The 27638-nt window shown below is 47.9% G+C and overlaps 1 long non-coding RNA gene across 1 annotated transcript in view; it reads right to left on the bottom strand.

Annotated features, from left to right (window-relative positions):
• Positions 1 to 27638, bottom strand: part of LOC147113759 (uncharacterized) — a 69650-nt gene that overhangs the window by 28396 nt on the left and 13616 nt on the right. The window contains exon 2 of the long non-coding RNA XR_015079267.1: positions 14271 to 14361. This is a non-coding gene — a long non-coding RNA (uncharacterized LOC147113759). The remainder of the gene's footprint in view (positions 1 to 14270; positions 14362 to 27638) is intronic.

Genomic DNA, 27638 nt, shown 5'->3' with positions numbered 1-27638 from the left:
ACTGCAACAAATATTCAACTTTCCTGTAAAAGCATTCTTGAAGCCGAACGAAAAGGTCAAAGTAAGCAAGGAAGAAATTGCTCATGACAAGACTGGACAACAGCAACCATAGCCAAGGACAGAACAATAAAACAAACTCCACATGCACAAATAAAAACGTAGATGGATACAGATCAGCTGAATTGATCATTCAATCTTTTGAGCTTTAAAAGCACTTCAACTTGCTATTTGATTTAGGGAGAAAATATTTGCAACAGGCAGACAAGTAAAAGACAGAAGGCTCAGCTGAGCATCACTCCTACATCTACCACTGTCTCGGATAGAGTCCATTTATATGGAAATTGCACAAACACAGTACTCATATCAGCATTAACAGACTGTACCATGGTTTTATTACACACAAAGTAAGTCAATGCTTCATTACATCAGAATGAAAGGCATGGTGCAATCTGTTTAAAGTCAACCCTTAATGCAAAGTTGCTTAAATCGAATTATCTGATAATCCAATTTTTTTTAGCACTACATTCCCACTCTGTCGCGTGATTCAGGTTGCTTAATTCTAATTATTGAGACAATTAGAATTTTATTTTAAGCACAAAAAAACTTTGTATTATTGGGAGTAGACTGTATATGTAAGCAGTGCTTTTAAGTCCTGTTATGGCCATATTATAGTCTTATTCTATTTAAGTCTGCTGAAAAGAAAATGATGTTGACCATCCGAATTCACTCAAGGAACAAGCTGCAGTGTATTTTATGCTCCAACGAACTGCTGATGTTAACAAGTAAAATAAACATTCAAGTTCTAGTCCATTATAAAGATAGTCAAAAAACAGAGCCAGAAAACTAATGACGAAGAGCATGTGAGTTGGGAACTTTGAAATCCTCGTGTTGAGTGGTGCTGCCAAATAATGAATCACTGAAACCTCCAGCTGTTTAAAGCCTGGTCAGAACAGCAAGAAACTTTCTCCTAAATGAAAATAGTTAAAGCTTATTTAAGTGTGAAGTATTAAACTGGGCAATTTTCTTAAATGATGCATTACAAGGTACTAGGTGCAAAAGTAAGGTTTAACATATTAGTTCTTTCCTCTCTCCCTGTCCCCCACTCTTTTTAGATTCTCATTGCTGAATGCATCTAGTTTTAAATGTCAAATTCAGGGATGGTTAAAAAAAATAAAGAAATTGCCAAAAAAGTATTACCAATATCTAGGCATCACACATACCCATAGGGCTGCATACTGTTACAGAAAGTTGGAAGACAGACTATTTTATAATGACATTAGGATTATGCCATTTTGTGCACAATATATTATAATTTAGTTGATTTCCCATGGCATTGCTCTTGGACAAAGAAAATGATCACACTCTTCTGTAATTTGTCTCTGCTTCTTTTCCGCACTCCAATTCTTTTTGTTACATGCTCTGACCCCTCTCTTCTGTATGTCTCCAGTATGCGTGTGGCTCTCGCACATGTTCCATCACTGATGTACTCAATTACCTGTCTCTCACCTTTCCCTACATTACAACAGTAATTACATTTCAAATGCAATTCATTGGCTGTAAAGCGTTTTGGGGGAAGCCTGTGGTCATGAAAGGTGCTAAATAAATGCAAGCTCCTTCCTTTAAAGTCTGGGTACACAGATGGGAGGCAACTTACACTAAATTGGAGATGGGGGCAGAGAGACTGCCAGAGAGGTGCTGCAACTAGGATGGTTGAAAGAAATTGGGACCAAGGATCAGGCCAGGAGAGATTGGCAGAGGGAGGCTACAGCCAGAGGAAAGGAAGGGTTGGGATTGGAGTGCAGGAGACTGTGGGAGGAAGGAACCACAACTTGGAAGGCAGTGGGAGAGGGCTGAATCAGGGAGTAATTGTGAGGGATAAGGTGGGGGATCACTCGGGTCTGGGAACACTCCTGGGTCTGCAATCAGGGGCCTTAGAGGACTTTGTGAATGCCTAGAACAGGCATCACTCATTCCAAGGGAGATTGGTAGGCTCGTGGAGTGGTTGGTGAAGCCTGGCAGAGAGAGAGCTGGTGCCTGGGAGATCTTGGGGAGGGGAAATGTCAAGGAGAAGTTTGAAAAGACTCAGTATGTTAGAGTTCTGATGTGGAGATGCCGGTGTTGGACTGGGGTGGACAAATATGAGAAGTCACACAACACCAGGTTATAGTCCAACAGCTTTATTTGAAATCACAAGCTTTCGGAGCGCTGCTCCTTCGTCAGGTGATCCTGGGTTCATGTCACGCTACATGTAACCCCACCTGACGTAGGGTCACCCAGACTCTAGTCGTCATTGGCTTGTTCTCTCTACACAGATGCGGCCGGACCTGCTGTGATTTCCAGCAAAAAAAATAATGTTTTTTTGTCTGTTTTTTGTTTTTCATACAGACCCCAGCATCTGCAACATTTGACCCCTTGTGACCCCACCTCATTGTTCTTTGATGTAATGCTTTCCTGACTAACCCGTTTGGACACCATCCACACCTTTGACTGCTGTGATTATCTCTCTGCCGAGGTGTGATAAATGGCAGTTAGAAAGATTACCTGTAATCATCTGGCATTATTCTCTGACTATATAAGCTGTGTTTTTATGCATCTCTCCACTTCACCTGACGAAGGAGCAGCGCTCCGAAAACTTGTGATTTCAAATAAAGCTGTTGGACTATAACCTGGTGTTGTGTGATTTCTCACATATGTTAGAGTTGTGGGAGAACTGATGAATGCTGGAATACTGGAGCACATGAAGTGGGCGAGGGGGAAGATTGGGTTTGTTGGATCAGTAATGGCGGGGAGGCAGGCAAGCTAGGAAGCACTGGAAGCATGTGGGTGGGTAAGCAGGCAGGACAGTAAGCACTGAAGTTGAGAGGATGGAAGAGTAGGTGGTCTGGGAAGCACTACTAAACCTTTATAAATCACTGGTTAGGCCTCAGCTGGACCAGTGTGTCCAATTCTGGGTGCCACACTTTAGGAAGGATGTCAAGGCCTTGAAGAGGGTGCAGGAGATTTACTAGAATGGTACCAGGGATGCAGAACTTCAGTTATGTGGAGAGACTGGAGAAGCTTGGATTGTTCTCCTTAGAGCAGAGAAGGTTATGGGGAGATTCAATAGAGATGTTCAAAATTATGAAGAGTTTTTATAGATTAAATAGGAAGAAACTATTTCCACTAAAAAGGACTTGCATTTATATAGCGCCTTTCACGACCACTGGACGTCCCAAAGCGTTTTACAGCCAATGAAGTACTTTTGAAGTGTAGTCACTGTTGTAATGTAACAGGAGGATCAGTAACTAAAGGACATAGATGTAAGATAGTTGGCAAAAGAACAAGGGGAGAGATGAGGAGAATTATTTTTACCAAGCATGTTGTGATAATCTGGAATGCACTGCCTGAAAGGGTGGTGGAAGCAGATTCAATACTAACTTCCAAAAGGGAATTGGATATACATTTGAAAAAGAAAAAAATTGCAGGGCTATGGGGAAAGAGCAGGAGAGTGGGACTATTTTCATAGCCTTTTCAAAGAGTCGGCACAGGCACAATGGGCCGAATAACTTCCTTCTGCGCTGTGAGATTCTTGACCAGGTTTATTAATATGCCTAACCCTAAGACGCAATTGATCATCTATGTCCTGGCTAAAACCAAATTTATTAAGCTAGTTAGTTATTTTAAATTGCAGTAGCGCAAGCATTCCAAAGAAAGACTTTTTAAAATTATTTTTAATATTATTAAATTTAGGTGAAAGGCCAAAGCCCACAGCAAAGGGCACCACCCAACTTCAATCTGGACCAGAAATGGTCAGGACTCATGAAGAAAAACCTCCCATTTAGGTTGCTTTTCAAGAGGTTTTAGATATTCCCCCACTGAGTACTTTGGGTGTTGCTGCAATATGCACTTTCACAGTGCTTGGTTTCAAGGCAGAATTAAGATGTGTTGGAAACACTTCACAAAACATGAAGACATTGTACGATTAAAATCAGATAGCTAATATGTGCAACAAAGAACACGTAGTTCCCACATTGAGTTACATGTAAGTAGTTTTAAATATGTAAACGTCTCGATGACTGAGGCTAGAAATATTCTAATTGGAAACTTTTACCATTCAGTTACCAATGCATCAAGGGAATCACACTGGAGAGGAGTGCCAAATCTGGTGTTTCTCAAATTAGAATAAGTCCATCACATGGGTTAGTAATTTGGGTCAGTGTATTCCAGCTATAGGATGTGAGAGAACCATGTTCTCTCCACCATTACCTTCTTACAACGAGAAAAAAGGAAGCAAATTTGTAAAAGTTCCCAAGCAAAAGGCAATCCTGAGTCCAAGGACTATGATTGCTGCCCCTCAAGCAAAACAGCATAAGATTCCTGTTACAAACAAGTCCATTCCTAAAAAAGACCATGCATGGAAGAGTATCTAAAATAGAAAGGTGACTTCTGGGCTATTTATATACGGAATTTTTTTTTTTTTTTTTTTTTTTTTTTTTTTTTTTTTTTTTTGAGTACCTGTAATTACCCTCACAACCCAACCAGGGCAATTTACAACGCTGTATTTATATTAGATAAAATAAAGTTAGATTAATCATTTTTAAAGAATCCCCAGGATGAGAATTTTTGCTAGTTAAATCAATTTTTTTTTTTAAATGATTCAGTGCATGTGTATTAATATTAATTTTTTTATAGCACCACGCACTCAGATCTGAATACAAACACATATCACTGGAGAAAATTAATTTTTAATACCTGTCACTGAATCATTAAAGAAAATATCCACGCCTGATATTAATTTTCCTTTAAATGATTCAGTGACTGGATATTAAATATTAATTCCTTCTGAAATTCATTGGACCTATTTAAGAACAAATAACATTAATTTTAAAAGGTTGAGCCTTTTCCTTTGGAATAAAAACACTTACTTTCACATAGAAATTTAAAGAGAAGGTCATTATCAGAGCTTTATTCTGGAGTATTCCTTTAACCTGTAGACTGCTGCCAGGTTCAGGGATTCTCCTGTCTCCTGGGCTGACCGGATTTCTAAATTTTCAGCTCACACACCCATATAGAAACAGTAATAACACAACTCAGACATTAGGAGATTTATTACTGTATAATATTACACAAATACTAAAACATAATTTCACGTAAAAATACTTGATCGCTTTTCTGCCCATTCCTCTCGTCATTCTGCTATTCACTAATCATGCCCATTATTGGCTTTTCAAAAAGACACTTGTTTTCTAATTAATCTAATCTATTTCCCCCTCTATATCTTTTAAATTTAACTTTTTTTTCTTCTTTTGCTCACTCCTCATTTTGGGAATGTCTTCAACTTTGAAAGCAATTGCCTCTCAATTGCAATTTCCTACAATACAAGTGACTCCACTTCAAAAGGCTGTAAAGCACTTTGAGACGTCCAGTGGTCGTGAAAGGCGCTATATAAATGCAAGTCTTTGGCCTAGAAATTCACTATGGCCCCGCCAGCTGGCTAACGGCCAAAAGTTAGCGCTGGGCGCGGAGCCATGTGCGACCGTCCGAAATTCACTTTTTGCGCCCCAAGTCGGAACCGGCCGCTATTCCAGGGTGTGCCCGCCCCCGCTTGGGGCGCTGAAACTGAATTTCAGCGCTCTAAGTGCCGCTGCGCCACCCGATGCGGTGCGGCAGGCTGCGGTACTGCAGGCCTCCTCCTTCTCTTAAGGTGGAGGTGCCTGCAACGGGGAGATTGCCGCTGGATTGTGCCGGCAAATGAGCCCGGCACCACGGAGAAGTGCCGGGCTCGCGGAAAGCAGCCGGCAATGCCGCGGGGGGGGGGGGGGGGCGCGGTGGGTGGAGGAGGCCGGGGAAGGAGGTGCGGGCAGGCGGCCGCCGAAAAAGCGGCCGGCCGCACCTCCACCTTAAAGCGCCCCAGTAGCGCAGCAGTACGGCCCCGTTTTTCAATCGCTGTTTGCGGCCGCTACAGAAGAGGCGGCCGCAACTAAATATGGGGTTTGGGCCGGAAGCGGGGCGGAACCGGGGCACTGCGCAGACCGATGACGTCATCGGTGTCGGCGCAGCGCTACCGGCTACCGCCGCCATTACCGCAGCGCTGAATATCAGCGCACCCTCTTACACTGGCGCAGAAACCCTATTTGGGCGGTAACTGGGCGCAAAGCCCACTGAATTTCTAGCCCAATATTCCTTGGCTAAAAACAGCAAACAGATGCTAAGGCACCGACATCGACAGGGGCAGGTTCTTAAAGGGGTGGGGGGGGGGGGGGGGGGGGAGGAGTTTTGGTCAGGAAAGCTGGAAGTCCGGATTTTCCCGCATGCTGTGGAGTTGTAATTCCACAGTGAGCGTCTTTTTTTTTTTGACAGGCTTGGCTCCCGGTCGGGTGGGGAACACACTGGAGGAGGCCGCAGCCCCAGGAGCAGGTAAAGAGCCTGCTGCTGCGTTAGTGGGAGCATGGGGTGGGGGGTGCCGGGGGGAGGGGGGAAGAGCAGGGTACAGATTTTGAAGGGGTCCGATCCCCGATCCGGAGGAGGGGACGGATCCAGAGGGGTGAATGGGCCGATCCCCGATCCGGGGGGTTGGGGGTAATGTCTGATCCCCAAGGGGGGGGTTCAATACCGGGGGTCTTTGGATGGGGGGGTCCAATACTGAGGGACTTTGGATGGGAGGTGGTGGGGGATTCTGATGGCAATGGCGAGGGTGGGGATCCGATGGCAAGGAAGAAGGCAGTTTTATGGGCTGGGAGGAAGCATTCCTGTTCCTCTCGACCTACAAGCAATGCTGTAAGGGCACTTACCTTTTCCCCAAAGCTGTCCTCGCCTGCCTGGAGCTGCGGGTTTCCCCGAGTCCTTGGAACCTGGTCAGCCAGAGTTAAACCAGTTGGACAGGTTAAATATGAGGCTCACCCACCACCTGGGAGCAGGATTTTATTTATTCGTTTATTGCCCATACCTAATTGCCCTTGAGAAGGTGGTGGTGAGCCGCCTTCTTGAACCGCTGCAGTCTGTGTAGTAAAGGTACTCCCACAGTGCTGTTAGGTAGGGAGTTCCAGGGTTTTGACCCAGCACCTGCTGCCCTTGTCCTTCTAGGTGAAAGAGGTCGCGGGTTTGCGAGGTGCTGCAGTGCATCTTGTAGATGATACACACTGCAGCCATGGTACACCGGTGGAGGAGGGAGTGAATGTTTAAGGTGGTGGATGGGTTGCCAATCAAGCGGGCTGCTTTGTCTTGGATGGCGTCGAGCTTCTTAAGTGTTGTTGGAGCTGCACTCATCCAGGCAGGTGGAGAGTATTCCATTACACTCCTTACTTGTGCCTTGCAGATGGTGGAAAGGCTTTGGGGAGTCAGGAAGTGAGACACTCGCCACAGAATACCTAGCCTCTGACCTGCTCTTATGTGGCTGATCCAGTTAAGTTTCTGATTAATGGTGACCCTCAGGATGTTGATGGTGGGGGATTCGGCGATGGTAATGCCGTTGAATGTCAAGGGGCTGTGGTTGGACTCTCGCTTGTTGGAGATAGTCATTGCCTGGCACTTCTGTGGCACGAATGTTACCTGCCACTTATCAGCCCAAGCCTGAACATCGTCCAGGTCTTGTTGCATGCGGGCATGGACTGCTTCATTACCTGAGGAGTTGTGAAAGGCACTGAACACTGTGCAGTCATCAGCGAACATCCCCATTTCTTACCTTATGTTGGAGGGAAGTTCATTGATAAAGCAGCTGGAGATGGTTGGGCCTGAGACACTGCCAGGACACTGGTTGGCTGCCCGTTCCCCGCCCCGCCTCCATTAAACCCAGAAGTAGGCGGGTTGGAGTTGGGTTTGACATTTTTAAAATTTTTGCAGCTCACCCAACCCCAACCCACCCGTTTTTGGGGGTTACAATTACCCCGTAAGTGTCCAAGCTGAGGAGCTCTTTTACTGTTGGCAGCTTTTTCAAAGTGGTCAGCAACTATGATAGACAATAGCCCTGTTCTCGTAAGGGCTATCCACTGTGTTTCTTCTCCTTCAGATAAAGCTGGCATTGTGAAATGCCATACAATGAAGGAATCTTGGCTGCTCCCTGGATAATGGTCACCGGCATACACAATGAGGTTTCTGTGATCACATACCACCCCTACAGTAATTCAGCCCAACTCTGTCTTCATGAAAGCCATGGGGTTCATAACAGCCCTGATGCCCACATCTAAACCACATGCGACTCTTTGAACTTGATGGAATCCTGACACCTACACATACACTCCAGACTGCCCGATGTGGCGGATGTCTCCTGGGGCGGCTTGGAAGGGTCCTGTAGCAAGAAGGTTGCATGCTAGGGTCATCTACACTGCTACAGGAAGAACAGAACCTGATCTAGATGTAGTGTGCAGGTCATCGCGCAGCAGATGACACAACATTGTGGCAGGCTGTCCTGTGAAGCAAAGGCAGGTCCTGGAGTAGTGACGGGTACAGCCACAATACCTCGAGGGTTATTTGCAGCTGTATTTGCTGGCCCCTCAAAAACTCTTCTTCGTCTCAATTATGCACTGAATTTGGAACCTCTCCAAAGGAATACCCATCCTCGCTTCTTGTTAAGGTGCAACTTCAAAGCCAGCAGAAACCAAGAATAATGATAAAAAATACTGGCATGGAAAAAAAACCAAGACAAAAACAGAGGACTGTGCAGCTAATGCATGAAGCAAAATACAGAAAAGGAAACATGGGTGGGGTGAGGGGGGACATGCCTTCTCCATGCACACGGCCTATTTGAGCATGCAAGGCCCTGAGGACAGCAGTATGTCCAGTTTTTATTGGGGAGGATTGTGCTGCGGATGGAGCTTCACCCAAAGTTGTAAAATTCAGAGCATTTAAATATTAAAATGAGGCCAAGCATGCTGGTTGTGTGGCATCATTATTTCAGTCCACGTTGCACCTCGTAAAATCGCGTAACCGATGTCCTGACCCACACCCATTGATGGGGACCTCAAATAATTTATCCTAATATTTGGTCTATTTGGATGCTGATGGACCTGTGTTAATTTCTAGCATTTTCTGGGTTTCCAGCATTTTATCTAATTCTAAAAGATTATGAAGAACACGGTCACCTTAATTATCACCCATAAGAAAGACTAAGAACTTGTAATTATGTACCACCTTCACAACCTCAGGATATCTCAAAGCGCTTCACAGGCAATGAAGTACTTTTAAAGTGCAGTCACTGTTCTAATGTGGGAAACACAGCAGCCAACTTGCGCACAGCAAGGTCCCACAAAAGAAGATATTAGGACAGGTGGCCAAACAACAATGAGATAATGGCCAGATAATCTATTATTTAGTGAGGTTGTTTGAGGGATAAGTGTTTGGCATGGCACTGGAAAAACTCCCCTACTCTTTTTTTATATTGTCATGGAATCTTTTATGTCCACCTGAGAGGGAAAACAAGGCCTTGGTTTGATATCTCATCCAAAATGGAGCACCTCCAGCAGTGCAGCACTCCCTCAGTACAACAATGAAATATCAGCCTAGATTATGTGCTCACGTCTCAAGTGAGGCTTGAACCCATGACCTACAGACTCATAGATGAGAGTGCTGCTACTGAGCCAAGGCTGGCATCCATATGAACTTTGTAAAAAATGTACATGTACTGTAAATCCAATGTACTGGTAACTGACAAACTGCAATCAGAGCGATGCAATAGTCACAGCCCTAAAGTTAAGATATAAAAAAACATACAACAGCACCTGCTCCAGAAAGTTGCATTAGCCTACAGTTAAACTCATGGGTGTTAACAAATAGGATCTCTCTCTTCTGGAGGTTCTAACCAATGCATTTAACACTGTATGCTCGCCGAACAGTTGGATTGCAGCAGCCCCTAATATTACACCTAATCAATTCCATTGTCATCTACCTACATTCTGCTTTATCTGGCACTCTCATTAATACCATAAGAGATTCCCAGACAATATCAACCCCAGCAACCTGTTGATTCTTAACGAATGTGCTTACACTGTATAAATTTCTCATCATAACTATTTTCTTGTTCTAGTTCAAAGGTAGTTGCTTTTCTTGTCAACTAATTTTCAACATAGTCTGTAGCACCAGAACTCGAACACCTCCAGTTTTCTTCTGACATCAGTCTTCAAGATCCAGTTTCTGCATCTCTACAATGTTATCTAAGCATTCTACTTTTTATCCACGGTCTTATTTTAGTTGCAACAGAAACTCACTTCACGTTGTCCAATGCCTCTTTTGTAGATTCTTTTCTCCATTTAACTTCGTCACTCCAGGCAACTGATATTACTGGACTAGCCATGGTAGCAATGATAGCTACTGGCTTGGGATGGGGGACAAGGGGGATAATCATACTGCAAATATAGTTTGCTTGAAAGAAATGATTCTTTTGAAGAATGCATATTTAAAAAAATATATGATTTGCATACCCCCTCCCCAACTCTCAGTATTGTAAATGTTGGGTTTTGATCAATATTTTTATTAAAAGCGCTTTCAAAAATGTTGAGTCTTTAATTAATTGATTGTACTTGAGACAATGCTTTGTTCCATAAGATAAGCAACTTTTGTTTATACCTATCCCATATAATAAGCAGTGCAGCTTTAAAGAGGCATAGAAATAGCACAAAGAGCACAGGGTAAAGGTATTGAATGTGGTTAATAATTTACTATTAATGATGGAGCCATAGGCAATCTGAATATAAGTGAGACACTGGGATGTCAGAGGATGACGAAATTGATGTATTCTGAATTAATGTCTTTTATCTCTGTAAATGAGATCTGCACAAAGAACGTTAAATGCTGTGATCTGGATAGTCACCCTCCCAGACAACCTGTGAGAACAGCACTGGCATCCAAGATATTAAGAACTCTTGAAGAGAAGGGCCCATCCCCACGTGTTTCTAGATTCCCTTATTCTCTTCTGATGACTCATGCCCCACAGGATCAGGCACACCACCAGTTCAGCACCCAAAGGGCCATTATTTATGTGACACCATGGCTAGCATTTTGCACCATCCTTGCGTTGATTTCTGGGACATAAAATGAGATGGCGAGGCACTCTGCGCGTCCCCGGCTGTTCTCACACCCATTAGATTTCCCTCTGGAAATTACATTAGGGCACGTGTATTGAACTGATATTAAAATGACAGCAATTCGCCATGCAAAGTATTTTCTATCATCTGACCCATGGCAACAACCGGGACACAGTACAGATTGCAGCGCAAAATTTAAAACTTTTACCTGTACCATGAAACCTGCTGACAAGGCTACACACCAAGACCAGCAGCAGCAAATCTCCACCACCGCACCCTCTCCACTCCGATATTTGTCATACAAAATCTCCAGCTCCACCCCCACCACCAACCCCCCCCCCCCCACTCTGAGACTTGTCGTATTAAATCTCCATCCCTGCCCCCCACTTCGAGATCTGTTGTATTAAATCTCCAACCCACCCCCCCACTCCGATACCTGTCGTATTAAATCTCCAACCCCACCCCCTCACTCCGAGACCGGTCGTATTAAATCTCCATCCCCGCCCCCTCACTACGATACCTGTCATACTAAATCTCTATCCCCGACCAACACTCCAAGACCTGTCTTCCAAAATTCTAGAAACTCTGGAACAGTTCCCATGGATTGGAGGGTAGCTAATGTAACCCCACTATTTAAAAAAGGTGGTAGAGAGAAAACGGGGAATTATAGACCAGAAAGCCTGACATCGGTAGTGGGGAATATGCTAGATGCCATTATAAAAGATGTAACAACAGAGCACTTGGAAAACAGTGACAGGATCGGACAAAATCAACCTGGATTTACAAAAGATAAATCATGCTTGACTAATCTACTGGAATTTTTTGAGGATGTAACTGGTAGGATAGATAAGGGAGAACCAGTGGATGTGGTGTATTTGGACTTTCAGAAGGCTTTCGATAAGGTCCAGCATAAGAGATTAGCGTGCAAAGTTAAAGCACATGGGATTGGGGGTAAGGTACTGACTTGGATAGAGAACTGGTTGGCAGGCAGGAAGCAAAGAGTTGGAATAAACAGGTCTTTTTCCGAGTGGCAGGCAGTGACTCGTGGGGTACCGCAGGGATCAGTGCTAGGACCCCAGTTATTCACAATATATATAAATGATCTAGACGAGGGAACTAGATGTAATATCTCCAAGTTTGCAGATGACACAAAGCTGGGTGGGCGTGTGTGCTGTGAGGAGGATGCAGAGAAACTCCAGTATGATTTGGACAGGTTGGGTGATTGGGCAGATGCATGGCAGATGCAGTATAATGTGGATATATGCGAGGTTATCCACTTTGGTGGCAAAAACAGGAAGGCAGATTATTATCTGAATGGCAATACATTGGGAAAAGGGGAAGTGCAACGAGACCTGGGTGTCCTTGTGCACCAGTCGCTGAAGGTAAGCATGCAGGTGCAGCAGGCAGTTAAGAAGGCAAACGGTATGTTGGCCTTCGTAGCGAGAGGATTCGAGTACAGGAGCAAGGATGTCTTGTGCTGCAGTTGTACAGGGACTTGGTGAGACCACACCTTGAATATTGTGTGCAGTTTTGGTCGCCTTATCTGAGGAAGGATGTTCTTGCCATGGAGAGACTGCAGCGAAGATTCACCAGACTGATTACCTGGGATGGCAGGAATGACGTATGAAGGGTCGACTGGGCTTGTATTCGCTAGAGTTTAGAAGAATGAGAGGGGATCTCATTGAAACTTATAAAATTCTAACAGGACTAGACAAACTAGATACAGGAAGGGTGTTCCCGATAGTGGGCGAGTCCAGAACCAGGGGTCACAGTCTAAGGATAAGGGGTAAGCCATTTAGGACTGAGATGAGGAGGAATTTCTTCACCCAGAGAGTGGTGAACCTGTGGAATTCTCTCCCACAGAAGGCCGTAGAGGTCAATTCATTAAATATATTCAAGAAGGAGTTAGATATATTTCTTAAGGCTAAAGGGATCAAGGGATATGGGGAGAAAGCAGGGACAGGGTACTGAATTTGGATGATCAGCCATGATCTCATTAAATGGCGGAACAGGCTCGAGGGGCCGAATGGCCTACACCTGCTCCTATCTTCTATGTTTCAATGTACTAAATCTCCACCCCCGACCCCCCACTCCGAGACCTGTCGTACTAAATCTCCAACCCCGCCCCTCCATTCCGATACGTCATACTAAATCTCCACCTCCGCCCCCCCACTCCGAGACCTGTCGTATTAAATCTCCACCCCCGCCCCCTCACTCCGAGACCTATCGTACTAAATCTCCACCCCCGCCCCCCACTCCGAGACCTGTCATATTAAATCTCCACCCCCGCCCCCCCCACTCCGAGACCTATCGTACTAAATCTCCACCCCGCCCCCCACTCCGAGACCTGTCATATTAAATCTCCACCCCCGCCCCCCCCACTCCGAGACCTGTCATATTAAATCGCCACCCCCGCCCCCCACTCTGATGCCTGTCATATTAAATCTCCACCCCCGCCCCCCCACTCCGAGACCTGTCATATTAAATCTCCACCCCCGCCCCCCCACTCCGAGACCTGTCATATTAAATCTCCACCCCCGCCCCCCCACTCCGAGACCGGTCATATTAAATCTCCACCCCCGCCCCCCCCCACTCCGAGACCTGTCGTACTAAATCTCCACCCCCGCCCCCCACTCCGATACCTGTCATATTAAATCTCCACCCCTTCCCAGCTGGAAGATCAGCAGTAGTCAGAGGTACACCTGTGTCCCACTACAACGGAATATCTGGGTTCCAATGTCAGCAGGGCATTGAACTGCAGGATTCAACAAAGACAAGCTTGTTTCTGTCCTCATCTCAGATTCAGATTCAGATTAGATTTATTTGCCATATGTAACAAGTACAATGGAATGCTTGTTCCCCGTAGGGATGCGTCAGCTATACATACAGTGCCGCGTTCAGAGTCAATACAATGGCTTCCCGTGGCAGTGGGAGCATGATGTCACTCAGCCGCTCCGTCCTCCTCTTGACCGCGGCCTCCTCCTCTGCATTTGAACATTTCCTGGCAGAAATCACAGGATAGCAACCAGGAAAGGGAATTTTGGCTGATTTCAGCCCTCTTCAGCTAAACGAGCTGCAGCCATCTGTAGCAATGCAACTGCCATGCTGGCTCAGGTCAGTTAACTCAGCACAGACCATGGGTCAGAACCTGCATGTCTGGATGTCTGCACAGGTCGATAAAGGAAATCCAGCAAAGAATGAAGTAAGACATCTGTAATGCTGCAATCAGTAGCTCAGAACATGAATTGAAGTAGAGCAACAGAAAAACCTACTCACTGATGTCAATTCTTTGTTGCAGTGGCAATGGATTCACCCGAGACACAAGCTTTGTAAGGCATGTTGCCGCCAGCAGCTGAGCATATGAAGTCTACAATAAAAAAAATACATTAAAAAAAATTATCTACCAAGATAAACAGCTAGATCCTTTCTGCCAGAAATTGGATTGCAATGATGGCAGGGAAACACAGAACATAAATCAAAACAACAAACATTCGACCTACAGCTTAAAGATCATTCATTACATAGCAGACCCACGTGGGTCCTGGCTAGTTACAACATTTAGTGAGTGCATTGTTCTCACTGCATTTATTTCTTAGATTGGTGCCTTGATAGGCATTACAGCCCAGTCCGACCCACCCACACCTTCCAGCAGGAGTCAATGGACAGCAATCAGAAATGGTACACCTCCCTTATCAAAATAGGTCGGGGCCAATTCTTGTGCCTCAACTGTTCCCGACTGAGAAAAGCTAATTAAGTACAGACCTGCAATCAAACCTGGTCTAATGGCTCAGTACTAAACCCCAAGATCAGCAAACGTCTCTATATACATTCTTCGATAAAATGCTGCAAATATATAGCAGGTCCATCAGAATCTGAAACAGATGGGTTAACACTGTATGCAGAGACCCTTTGTCAGAACTGAAAGTAAGCTCCCCCCACCCCAATCTTTGTTTTAGTCAATTCTGTGGAGCCTCAGTGTCACAGATATGAGGAAAGAGGGGACAACCTTGGACTTCTCACCCTTGAAAAGAATTGACTGAAAGATAATCTTGGGAGTTATAGCAGGCAGTAAATGGTAATGAAAGGATAATCTGGAAAACTACATCAAACTAAACCATGACAATCGGTCTAGGGGCACAGGTTCAAACTGGCAAAAGATAAATTTAGGACCGACCAGGAAGCTCTTCTGCACACCAAGAGCGAGCAAAACATGGAATGGACTTCCGAGTACAGTAGTGGAGGCAAAAACCATGGAATTATTTAAGAATTAATCAGATGCTACAAAGGGAGTGTAGGGGGTGGCGGGTGTGGCGCGTGCGCCCAGTCAGTTATGCCCCTGACTGTTTTGTGAGCGGTTCGAATCGCTCCCACGCCCCTGGGTTCTAGACACCGGACTTAGGTACAGGCAGCGATACAGAAAAGGCTCGAGTAGACAGGTGGTTTGGATGTAGGAAAACCAAGATTTTATTGAAATAGAAATTAACAGTCTTACGAAAAGCTACTAGTGTAAAATTGCAGGCAAATACAAAATAACTATACTTATACAGGGAATAGGGAACACACGGCACATCGAGGGAAAACAAACTATCTTAACAATCCCCTTATCCTTATCCCACCCCTTATATCTAACTAGATTAAGCTATGAGGGGCCAGAATTCATGCTCACCGAGTCAAAATCTGCTGAGCTCAGACAACGGTGGGGCTTGCTCTTTGTGCTCTCTGGGGCCTGCCGTCGTCACGCGGTCTCGGGGCGCTGCAAGGGCGTCATCCAGGCAAAAGTACCCCAAGGTTAAAGTCTTTGCTTGGGTACTTTACCTCGCAGGGATGATGGTTCCTCTTCCTCGGGCGGCAGTTGGAGTTTGCATGAAGATAGTCGTAGGTCGGCTGAATTGAAGGCCCGATTATTCGAAGCGTTCTTCAAACTTTTCCCAATTCGTCTCGTCTCATCGCATCTCACCTCACCTCGCCTGGCCTGGTTTGCCCGTGTTCGCCTGGTGCAATGCCGGGCGTCCCTGATGGGGTGGGGAAAGACACGGACAGTGGCCAGGCGGCAAGCGCGGGAGGGGAAAAGGAGCAGCAGCCATGAGGGCAAGGAGCAAGAGCAAGAGAGCGTCGGTTGCCGGTGGGCCTACAATTATACTCCTTCGGATGGCCCTTATCTGCGCGCTAAATCAGGTTAGTGTCCCAATCTTGGCGGGCTAGTTTAAATAATTGTAGCAATCTAAACTAACTGTTTTTAGATGGCCGTTGATCGCACCTAATGGCCTGATGTCTCAGCTGTATTGTTATTAATGCATCTTAATCGCCTGTCCAGCCTCGATGGCTTCCTTAAGCTGTTTCTGATTATAGATGCAAACAACTTGATGGCCTCAAGTATAGGCCTAACTGGTTTTGGCCTGTCTACGATTTGGCTTAATGCATATTCAGAGTTCTGTCTGCTTTCCAAAATACAAAGTCCTTCTTCACAGAAACTGCATTTTAGGTTTCGATTTCCCCAAAAGCTGCTTGTGCCACAGAATCCAAGCTTTTAAAATCTTGCAGGCTTTTGATCGCGAGGTGCAGACGCCATCTTTGAGTACGCTTTTTTTTTTAATGTCCACGCGGGGTCCCTTTTATTAATAACAACCTTGGGGGAAATGTGGAAATTTTGCAAATCTTACACTTCCCCCCTGTGATACTAAAACTTGCTTGAAGTATCATTCTTACAAAGTGAGCAAAATTGTCTCTGACCCTCCATAGTCAACCTTCCCCTGTAATTACCTATCTAATACACCCACAACACATGCACTTCCCATTCCGCGAAAATGTAGTGTACATAAGCATAGAGAGAGTAAATCACAGACTTTTACATACATCCAAGCATGGAGGGGGTCCAACGCCCCTGCACCACTTGGTACACATACATCTTTATTAACCGCGTCGCAAAAAAACAGAAAAACCTTTACTAAAAATAAGAAACACAAAAAAACAATCTTTTAATCAGAATGCAAGGAAAAAAACAGGCGTATCTCCCTCCACCTTCACATAATGTTCCTTCCAGATCTTCTGGTTTCGGAATTCTAACAACTGACCTTTTCCCTTACACTGAATGCAAACTAGATACAACACTATCCCTAACTAACAAACCACGAGAATGTGGGAAGCCAGTCTGATCCATGAAGGGACCTCTGTTATTGAAAATGTCCCACCAGGGTGGAATCACAATATCCAATATCTTAGTCCCTATCTCTACTGTTTTCTGCTCGAGTGTAAAAATGTTTCTGCGAAACTATAACGGCTTTGAGTATTTTGGTAAGGTGTTCAGGGAGAGGGGGAATTTCGTAGCCAAAGTGCACTACGTACTTTTGAACTGTGTTTTTAAGCCGTTTATCTGGGTCTGCAGCTCTATGTCATCCAAACTGTTGATGACAGAGGACCCAGTATTAAACGCAGTAAAAACATCATTCCATACTCCCCTTCGTTGCCTCCCTGCATTACCCAAAAACTCTCGGTTTGTGGTGTACAGTTCGGTTTTGTCCACGTGGGCGAAATGGAACTTGTAAAACTTCTTGAACATGTCCTTTAATAGGGCCTGGTATAACTGCTCTGCCTCTTTCGGACACCACTCCGGCAAATGTACCTCGGTGAGATTTAAAATCACGGAGGCTACCACGTAGTGTACCCCCTGGTACATTATCTGATCGGAAGGGACTAGTACCAACCCATTCCCTGGTCCCTTGGTAGTGGTGGGGCACCCTTCCCTGTGTAACCTTGCTGCCTGCGCCGTGGGCGGGGGCTTACGGGGGCGGGTGACAAGCTCAGTGGCATTGACTGGGATCGGGGAGAATGGGACTGCGCACACCTTCCGGCTGGCATCCCACCTCATCCCCTTCCCGGTGTCATGCCACTGCCGTTGGAAAACGATGGATATGCCTGCGGGGCAGACCTTTTCTGACCCCCACATACAGATATAAATCCCTTGGTCCGGTTCCCACCACTTGTCCCAACACACACTTAATCCTCCATGAGTCCCTGTAATCGTCCAGTGGGTGTTGTTCCCCAACCGTTCCCACTCGACTTCGGGGTTCCTCATATCTTTGCTCAGCTTTCTGAGCCACCACCACCTGTCCAGAGGAATGTGTCCTTTTCACGATAAACATATGTGCTTTCCAACGGTGACGTTGACCCTCGTGGTAACGACCCGTACCCTGGGGCCCAGGAGGGAGGTCTCCCCGTACGTGAATCCGGTTTGGCTGGAGTACTGAGACGAATTGGACCCCAGCCATCCTGGCCACCTTCCCTCGTGGATGTAGACAGCGGTCTCCTCCGCATCCCGTTCACCGCTTCCGTCGGTCGCTAAAGGCGCCCCGTCTCCCGAGCACCCGCAGATGTGGGAATCTTGTACACCGCCTCGCCTTCCGACGCCCATCCCAATCAGGGCGAAAAGGATTACGATCCCCTTCCTCCTGAAAGTCTTTCTGCAAAAAGATACAAAAACATGCAGCCAGGTCCCCAAGAGATTCTCTGGCTTGGTGAAGCATGGTCGGGTCCCGCGACCTCGACCCAAATATACACACTCTTAGCAGATTACTTACTTAATTAACACTACCCATCACCTTATTTAACTTAAACTAAAACACCCAAACTTAAGCTAAAATACTTAAACTGCTAAATACCTAACTTAACAATAGCCAAAACTTAAACTACCTAAACTATGTACATCCGCCGCCCGTCTCCGGGCAGCCAGGCTAATCCCTGTTTGGACTGCGGCTCACCACTACCCCCGGCGTGACCGCATCGTCCTGCACTGTTGGTCCCTCGCAGCCCGTGGCTGCTGGCTGAGGACCTCTGTCCTTGGACCTCTCCCTGACTCGAGGGGCGGCCCTTGGTAACTGGAGGGCTGGTGACCATGGCTTTCTCGGCTGGGGCGTCCATGGGGACCTTCTGGGGGCCTTGGCGGGTGGGGTTTTCTTGGCCGCTGGGCCTTTAACCCGAACCGCTGCTCTCTCAGGCTTGACCTCTCCCGAACCTGGGCTAGGGGCAGGTAACTCTTCGCAGCCTGTGGCTGCGAGTGGAGAGTCTCTGCCCCCAGGTCCCATGGCTGGGTCCGGGGCGGGGTTTTCAACCTCCGGTCCCTCCCTCTCTACACCTGGGTTAGGGGCGGGGTTTTCACCCTCAGGTCCCTCCCCCTCGTCTAGATCCCAGAAGAGTGGGGGAGTGTCCCAATCGATGGGCAGGATGGCCCCTCCCTTTAAGCAAGCCACAGCGCCTGCCTGTGCAGTCTGTGAACTCGCTCCTGCTGCAGGCTGAGGATCTTTATCCTCAGACCTTTCCCCAACTGGCTGTTTTCCCCTTTCAGGTGTCAACAGCTTACACTGGTTGATATGGAACCATTTTGTATGCCGGGGCATCTTCACGGCATATACCATGGGTCTGGCTTTATCTACAATGCTGTAGGGCCCCATGTACAATGGCTCCAAACTTCCTACTCGGGCATAGTTTCTCACCATGACCTGATCTCCTACCTCCCACTCGTGGTGCTTTCTCGGTTCGAGCAGCAATCGGTTACTCCGATGCTGCTTTCCCATGTTCCCAGCAGCCTGCTCGTGGACCTCAAAGAGGTTTCGGGCAAACCTGTCCCGGTTGACCTCTCTGAGCTGACCCTCCGTGAGCACCGGGGCTAGTACATGGGTGGGGGTCCGCATAACCCTGCCAGTTATTAGCTCGTACGGGGAGTACCCCGTGCTTTTAGACTGGCTGGCCCGGATCCCCATCAAAGCCAACGGTAGGACCTCGGCCCATTTACGGGGCGAGTCCACCGTCTCCTTCCTCAATCTTTCCTTTAGGGTCCGATTCATGCGTTCCACAATCCCGGATGCCTGGGGGTTGTGGGCCACGTGCCATTTCCCCTCGATGCCTAACAGCATAAGGGGGTTCTGCATCACCCATCCGGTGAAGTGACTCCCTTGGTCAGACTCCACATACTGTGGTAGTCCCCACCACGAGAACACTTCCCGGACCAGGATCCTGGCAGTACCCAGAGCTATGGCTGTTCTGCAGGGAAAAGCCTCTACCCATTTGGTAAACACGTCCACCAGGACTAGGCAGTACTTATAGCCTCCCTGGGCGGTGGGCAGGGGCCCGGTGCAGTCGACCTGTATCGACTGCCATGGTCCCTCTACCCTCCTGACGTGTCCCATAGGTGTTGTGTCTGTGTGTTGATAGAGACACTGAAGACAGGAGTTGGTTTCATAGGTGTTTACTAAACAAAGTCTGGAGGGGAACTAACTGATACAACACAATATACAGGCTTATATAGCACGAGTGGCCATTACCGGCATTACAGTACACCTGGGGCTCTTAAAGGCACATACACTACAATAGGTACCTTCCTTTTGTGGGGGTCGGGGTTATTCGCAGCGCACACAAGACAGCCTGCACAGAAATCGTGGACATCGTCCCCGAGTCCCGGCCACCATCCCGCCTGTTCCACCCGCTGCCAGGTGGTCTCAGGCCCGGGGTGTCCTGCTCCTGGACCGTCGTGGGCCAGTTGAAGGAATTCCCTCCGGTGCTGCTGCGGCACAACCCACTGTTCCCCCCGGAACAGCATACCCTCTTTAACGGAGAGGGTCACTGTGCCGTACGGACCTTCTACTCCCTTTCCCTCAACTACAGCGTGGAGTACTGCTTTGAGAACGGGGTCTTGGGCTTGGACTTTAACGTCCAGGGCTAACGCTACCCCTACACCCCTTGGGTCCCGTCCCTACCTCTGACCGCTGCCATGGGTCTGGACCCAAATGGGTCCCAGAAAGTGCCTGTGCAGACACCCTCCTTGGCGAGCAAGTCAGCCTGCTGGTTGCCTTGGCCGCGGGGTTCTGTGGAGGAATGGGCTTTCACCTTGTGGATGAAAACCTCCCCTTCCTCCCCCACTGCTGCCAGGATCTTTTCCAGCAGGGGTTTTACTGTGAGGGGTCTCCCGTCAGCGGAGGTGTATCCGCGGCGGGACCAGATGGTCAGGTACTCCATACATGAATTGCACGTGAACATGCTGTCCGAGCAAATCATGTAGGGGGTGGGGAAGGTTTCGGGGTGTGTAACAACGTACACTACCGCGGACAGTTCAGCCTGCTGGGCGCTCATGGTGCTGGAGAGCTTAATCGCCAGGGCGATGTTTGCCGCTGGGTCGTAAACTCCACACCCCGTGAGACGCTCGCCAGCAGATACCGTGCTGGAACCGTCTACATAGATCTCGCGGCCCGTGGGATGTATCCCGGCCCGTAAACCTATGTTTACTTCCCAAACCCCTTTGATGGAACACCGGTGGGCTGCTCCAGGATATACCAGGTTGGCTGTGAGCTTTGGCTCACAGAGACCCTTCACCTTCAGATCCATCTGTGAGAGGAGCAAGGTCCAGCGGGCAATGCGGGCACTGCTCACTGTTCCATCCTTGATCCTCCCATCCAGAAGCATCTGGGTGGGTGTGTGATGGGTGAGGAGGGTGACAGGAGAGGTGCCTGTGAAGATCAATGATCTTGTCACAGCCCAATGTGTGGCCAAAAGGTGCCGCTCACAGTTGGAGTAGCTCCTCTCCACATCCGTGAGTATCCTGGAGGAGTAGACCACCGGCCGCAGCCGGCCGTCACGCTCTTGGAGCAGCACAGCACTCAGGCTGTCCCCGCTGGCTGCTACCTCCAGGAAAAACTCTTTCCCCCCGTCTATGGCCCCTAGAGCTGGCGCGGACTGCAAGTCTTTCTTGAGCCTGACAAATGCTGCCTGGTAACCCTCATCCCAAAGCCACTCCACTCCCTTGTGTAGGAGTCGGAGCAAAGGGGCTGTGGTGGCTGCATAGTCCTCAATAAAGTCTCTACAGTACCCGGTTAGCCCAAGAAACGACCTCACACCCGTTACTGTGTTAGGGACCGGTAGTTCTTGTACTGCCTCCCTCCTAGCCTTATCTATGACCCTTTCTCCAGCGCGCATGGTCAGGCCGAGGAATTTCACCTCCTGCTGGCCGATCTGCGTTTTCTTGGGGATTACTTTGAAACCCTTCTCCCCGAACAGCTCCAGCCGTTCGGCCAATAGTGGGCCATGCTCTTCTTTCGAATCAGTGAACAGGAGCAGGTCTTCCACATATTGGACCAACTGTCTGGGCTGGCTAAAATCCTTTAAACTGTTGGCCATGCACTGATGGAAAATGCTGGGGCTGTTGTGGAAGCCCTGAGGCAAACAGTTCCACGTGTACTGTTGCCCTTTAAACGTAAAGGCAAACTTGTACTGATCCTCCCTCCTTACAGGGATGGACCAAAACCCATTGGAAATATCCAGCACCGTGAAAGTGGTCGCAGATGCTGGAATACTCCCTATGAGGTCGGCAACTGCTGCTACTGTGGGTGCACAGGCTGGGATGTTACTATTGAGCATTCGATAGTCCACCGTGGCCCTCCAGGAATTGTCCGGCTTTCTGACCGGCCATAATGGAGAATTCATGTGGGTAGCTATCGGTCTCAGAACTCCCTGCTGCACTAACGAGGACATGGCTGCTTCCATATCTGGCTCTGCTTCCCTGGGAAAGTTATACTGTTTGTGGTCAGGCCATGGGGTCCCCGTCTACGCTGACCGCAAACCCTGTGACCCTCCCGCAGTCGTGTTTGCGAGTGGCAAATGTGGCCAGGTGGGCCTGCACAAATGCCTGGAACTCCTGTGGGGTGTTGCTGACCATGAGCCCGAGGTTATGATCCTCTTTGGGCTTCATGGTGCAGAGGGTCCCCTTCCCTTCCCGGGATTACTACTACCTCTCCATTCTTTACTTTACCTGCCCCCCATAGGCAATGATTCCTCAAATCCACTAGGATCCTGTGGCCTACAATAAAGTCGGCCCCCAGGACCCCTCTTCCACCCTCCACTTCCCATTTCATCAGGACACAGGTCCACTTGGAGCGGAGCGGTCCTAACCGAATGGCGAGCGGGATGGAAAACGAGCCAGCCTGTTCTTTACCCGTGAACTCCGATAGACTGTATGGGACCCCGTTAGAGAGAGGCGAGGTGGTAGGGTTAGCTGAGTAGACCACGGTGCATGATGCCCCCGTGTCCAACAGATAGGTCCCCGTCACCTTTTCTGCCTCCATCTCCAAAAGGGGTCTTTTCCACTCATCATACCGGAGAGAACACAGGTAAACAGGCGGCACTGGCTCTAGTCACGGCTGTGGGTTGGATGGGGCTGATGGGGTGAGAGCACCGGTGGCGGCTGCTACTCTCCCCTGGCCAGTCAATAAGGACCTCATGGTGTCCAAAAGTGACTCGACCTCTGCAGAAGGGATCCCTGCCCCTGCCTTTTGGGCTGGGGCTGTGGAATGCTTTCCCTTGTTATCTTTCCAAGGGTTTTTGCACTCCTTCCGCCAGTGACCATCCTTCAAACACCCGTAACAATTGGTCTTTGTGTTGGGGGGGGGTTACTCCCTTCCTGGTGCCACTCTTTCCTACCCGGTCCGGGTTTTACTTCATGCACCTTTCCCTTGGGTGGGTGTGCATCAGCTCCCCTACTGTTTTTATAGGCCAGAGTGAGCTACCTAATCACCGTGAGTTCGGTGGTCTGGGGATTTTTGGGGTCAAACCAGGCTTCTGCCTTGGCCCGGACCTGTGGCAAGCTGTTCGCCACCAGGCAACGGAGCCAATGGGCCAGGAGGTCCCCATTCAGGAACACTCGGTCCGGCGTCCCCGGACAGGCCCCTCGGTACACCGGCCACAGCCAGTCCGCAAAAGCCTGCGGGGTTTCCCCTGGGAGCTGGATCGTCTTCTCCACACGGGAAAAAGGACTCCCCTCATTCATCCCCATGGCCGCCAGAACTGCATCTCTAAGCTCCTCGTACCTGCTCTGCCCCCTCTTACACTCGTCAGAGAGGGATTGGAGGAGACTACTCTCCAGGGAAAATAGCAGCATCTTGGCCTTCTCAGCGTCATCGCAGTCATTGACGCTGGCTGCCTGCTCTACTTCCCTGAAGTGGATCGAGGGGTCTCCCTTTTCGGAGAGCCTCGGGATATGGTTGAACATAGCCCTAAGCTGTTGGGTGTTAAAGGGTAATACGAACTGGTTTTGGAGGGGTCCCTCATTGTCGCCATTGGCGGGTGGGCCGAACCTCCGATGCCGTGCTGGGCACATTGGTCCCGCCTCCGACCTCTCTGGCGGGGGTTGCTCCACCTCCGCCTCCACCTCTGGCTCCACCCACCCTTGCTGCCAAACCTCGCTGAAACTTGGCGCTACGGGTGGTGGGCGTGAGATCTCCTCTCTCTCAACCGGGTCGTCCCTAGGCACTACCGGTGACGTTGGAACTGTCCTCCCCTCGTTCTCCATAAAATCTGCCTGACCTGCCTTTGGGCTTATGAGGCATACCATGCCTTTTGCCTTCCGGAGGGCCCGGCTCAGATTTTCTATCCTCTCTTTACAGGGGCCGTGGTCTGCCTCCTCAAACCCCTGTTCGCTCGCTAGCTTATACACTGCCTTTACCTCCTGTACTTTCTCTTCCTGTTCCCTAATCTGCCTTGCCAAGCGGGCGTTCTTCTTCCGCAACCTGAACTCATTTCCCTTGACCTCGGTGACTTGGCACTGTAGGTATTCCAACTGGGCCTTGTGTTCTCCCATTAAATGCACTCTCTCCTGATTCAGGGCCTGCAAAGCTACTAATAACTTCTCCCCTGCCAGAGCCTTATCCTGGATCTCCAGGGCTGACTCCCTTAACTCGACTGCCTGTGCTGCAACGAGCCTGTCCAAAAGCTGGACCTGCCTTTTGAAACACATCAGCCAAACAGCCTTCTCTAAGGACTTCTTGTGTTCCTTTCCCTCTGTCCACTTAGCTGCTGCATCTACCAGACGCCCAGCCCTTAACAGAGTGGTGATCCACTTCTTAGTGATATTCACCTTGCTAAACACATAATCAGAAATCCTTTCCTCCATCATGGTTTGCTCATCCGAACCATTGTCTACTGTATCGCAACCCTGTTGCCGGTGTCCTGCCGCGGTCGCCATTTCTGTAGGGGGTGGTGTGGTTGGCGCGTGCGCCCAGTCAGTTATGCCCCTGACTGTTTGTGAGCGGTTCGAATCGCTCCCACGCCCCTGGGTTCTAGGCACCGGACTTAGGTACAGGCGGCTATACAGAAAAGGCTCGAGTAGACAGGTGGTTTGGATGTAGGAAAACCAAGATTTTATTGAAATAGAAATTAACACAGTCTTACGAGAAGCTACTAGTATAAAATTGCAGGCAAATACAAAATAACTATACTTATACAGGGAATGGGGAACACACGGCACATTGAGGGAAAACAAATTATCTTAACAATCCTCTTTTCCTTATCCCACCCCTTATACCTAACTAGATTAAGCTATGTGGGGCCAGAATTCCTGCTCACCGAGTCAAAATCTGCTGAGCTCAAACAACGGTGGGGCTTGGGGTTCGCTCTTTGTGCTCTCTGGGGCCTGCCGTCGTCACGTGGTCTCGGGGTGCTGCAAGGGCGTCGTCCAGGCAAAAGTACCCCAAGGTTAAAGTCTTTGCTTGGATACTTTACCTCGCAGGGATGATGGTTCCTCTTCCTCGGGCGGCAGTTGGAGTTTGCATGAAGATAGTCATAGGTCGGCTGAATTGAAGGCTCGATTATTGGAAGCTTTCTTCAATCTTCTCCCAACTCATCTCGTCTCATCTCACCTGGCCTCGCCTCGTCTGGCCTGGCCTGGTTTGCCCGTGTTCGCCTGGTGCAATGCCGGGCGTCCCTGATGGGGTGGGGAAAGACACGGACAGTGGCCAGGCGGCAAGCGCAGGAGGGAAAAAGGAGCAGCAGCCACGAGGGCAAGGAGCAAGAGAGCGTCGGTTGCCGGTAGGCCTACAATTATACTCCTTCGGATGGCCCTTATCTGCGCACCAAATCAGGTTAGTTCATTGTCCCAATCTTGGCGGGCTAGTTTAAATAATTGTAGCAATCTAAACTAACTGTTTTTAGATGGCCGTTGATCGCACCTAATGGCCTGATGTCGGAGCTGTATCGTTATTAATGCATCTTAATCGCCTGTCCAGCCTCGATGGCCTCCTTAAGCTGTTTCCGATTATAGATGCAAACAACTTGATGGCCTCAAGTATAGGCCTAACTGGCTTTGGCCTGTCTACGATTTGGCTTAATGCATATTCAGAGTTCTGTCTGCTTACCAAAATACAAAGTCCTTCTTCACAGAAACTGCATTTTAGGTTTCGATTTCCCCAAAAGCTGCTTGTGCCACAGAGTCCAAACTTTTAAAATCTTGCAGACTTTGGGTCGAGAGGTGCGGACGCCATCTTTGGGTACCCTTTTTTTTTTTTTTATATAAATGTCCACGCAGGGTCCCTTTTATTAATAATAACCTTGGGGGAAATGTGGAAATTTTGCGAATCTTACAGGAGGACAGAAGGTTCATTCCAAATGGTTTAACTAAGATGGGCCGAATCCCCGTCCTCATCTACATGTATCTTGTAAAGGGTTTACCTGGCTTCCTTTTTCAGTTGTGAACAGTCTCTACCCTAAACATTAACCCATCTTTTCAGATGCTGATGAATCTGCTGTGTATTTACAGCATTTTCTGGTTTAAAATTTCAGATTAACAGCATTTGCAGTTTTCTTTTCATTTCTATATGCCTTTAATTTTATGAGCACAAGTTGACAGTTGCTATAAATGCTCTTTGTTGAGGAATTTTCTAAATTCTGTATTAACTTGTAATTTTACTGAAGTTAAACATTTGCGAGTTAAAGCAGCAATTGTTAATTATTTGAATACTTAAAGGACAGTACTTTGTGTTTTGTTGTAAATTAGTCCTAGATCACAAGGAACCTATTCAAGACCTTACTTCAGTGTTTGAAAGATCTGTTGCTATTTATGATCTCCAATGACATCCTGTAGTGAGAGATTCTATGGTTGCTGTAATAAAGCGGTCTGTTGTATCCATTCTAAGTTTAGATTTTAGGGATCCAAAATATATTTCCTTCCGACAAATGCAAGTGTATCAGGACTTTTATAAAGTTTAACAACAGTCAGCTTCCTTCAATCATTCAGGGACATTTTTCAGAATACATTGAAACCAAACAAATGCATTTTGGAAGTCACCATGTAAAACTGTGGGCGCTACGGCCCTGATATTCCTGTGTCCCCAATGCACTGGCAGAAGTGTGGGCAGGTAAGATTTCCACCTGGCAATGTCCAAGGACACTGACCCTGTCATAAATCCCAGGGTCAGCTGCTTCACATTATGCTGGGCGGGACAAGTACGGGACGCCTGCCAGCAGTAGGCCAGATACACCACGGAGGGTGGAAACTTTAGGAACGAGGCAAAACAAGGGCACAACTTGCTCATTTAAAGCCCTGCATTCACTTAAAGGTGTGAGCAAACTCTGGTAAGAGATAATGTAGTGGCACCTTGATAGCATCAAGAGGTGAAAATAGTAAGCATCAAATTTTTCTCAGGCTGATCCAGAAAGACATAGATGGTCTAAACCTTGAAATACAGAATATTAGGAGATAAGGCTGTTGGATAAGCTCACCCAGAAGCAGTCCAAGTTCAAAATTAACACTCATTATAGTGGACACACTGCCTGAACCTCGTCATTAGCTTTTCATTCCTGTAACCTGCACTTGCTCAAAAATGTGAACAAGTT

Source organism: Somniosus microcephalus, chromosome 8 (assembly GCF_052327205.1).
Source record: "Somniosus microcephalus isolate GS21.2 chromosome 8, FLI_Smic_1.0, whole genome shotgun sequence".
Lineage (NCBI taxonomy): Eukaryota > Metazoa > Chordata > Chondrichthyes > Squaliformes > Somniosidae > Somniosus > Somniosus microcephalus.
This window is presented reverse-complemented; position numbering and strand designations above follow the sequence as displayed.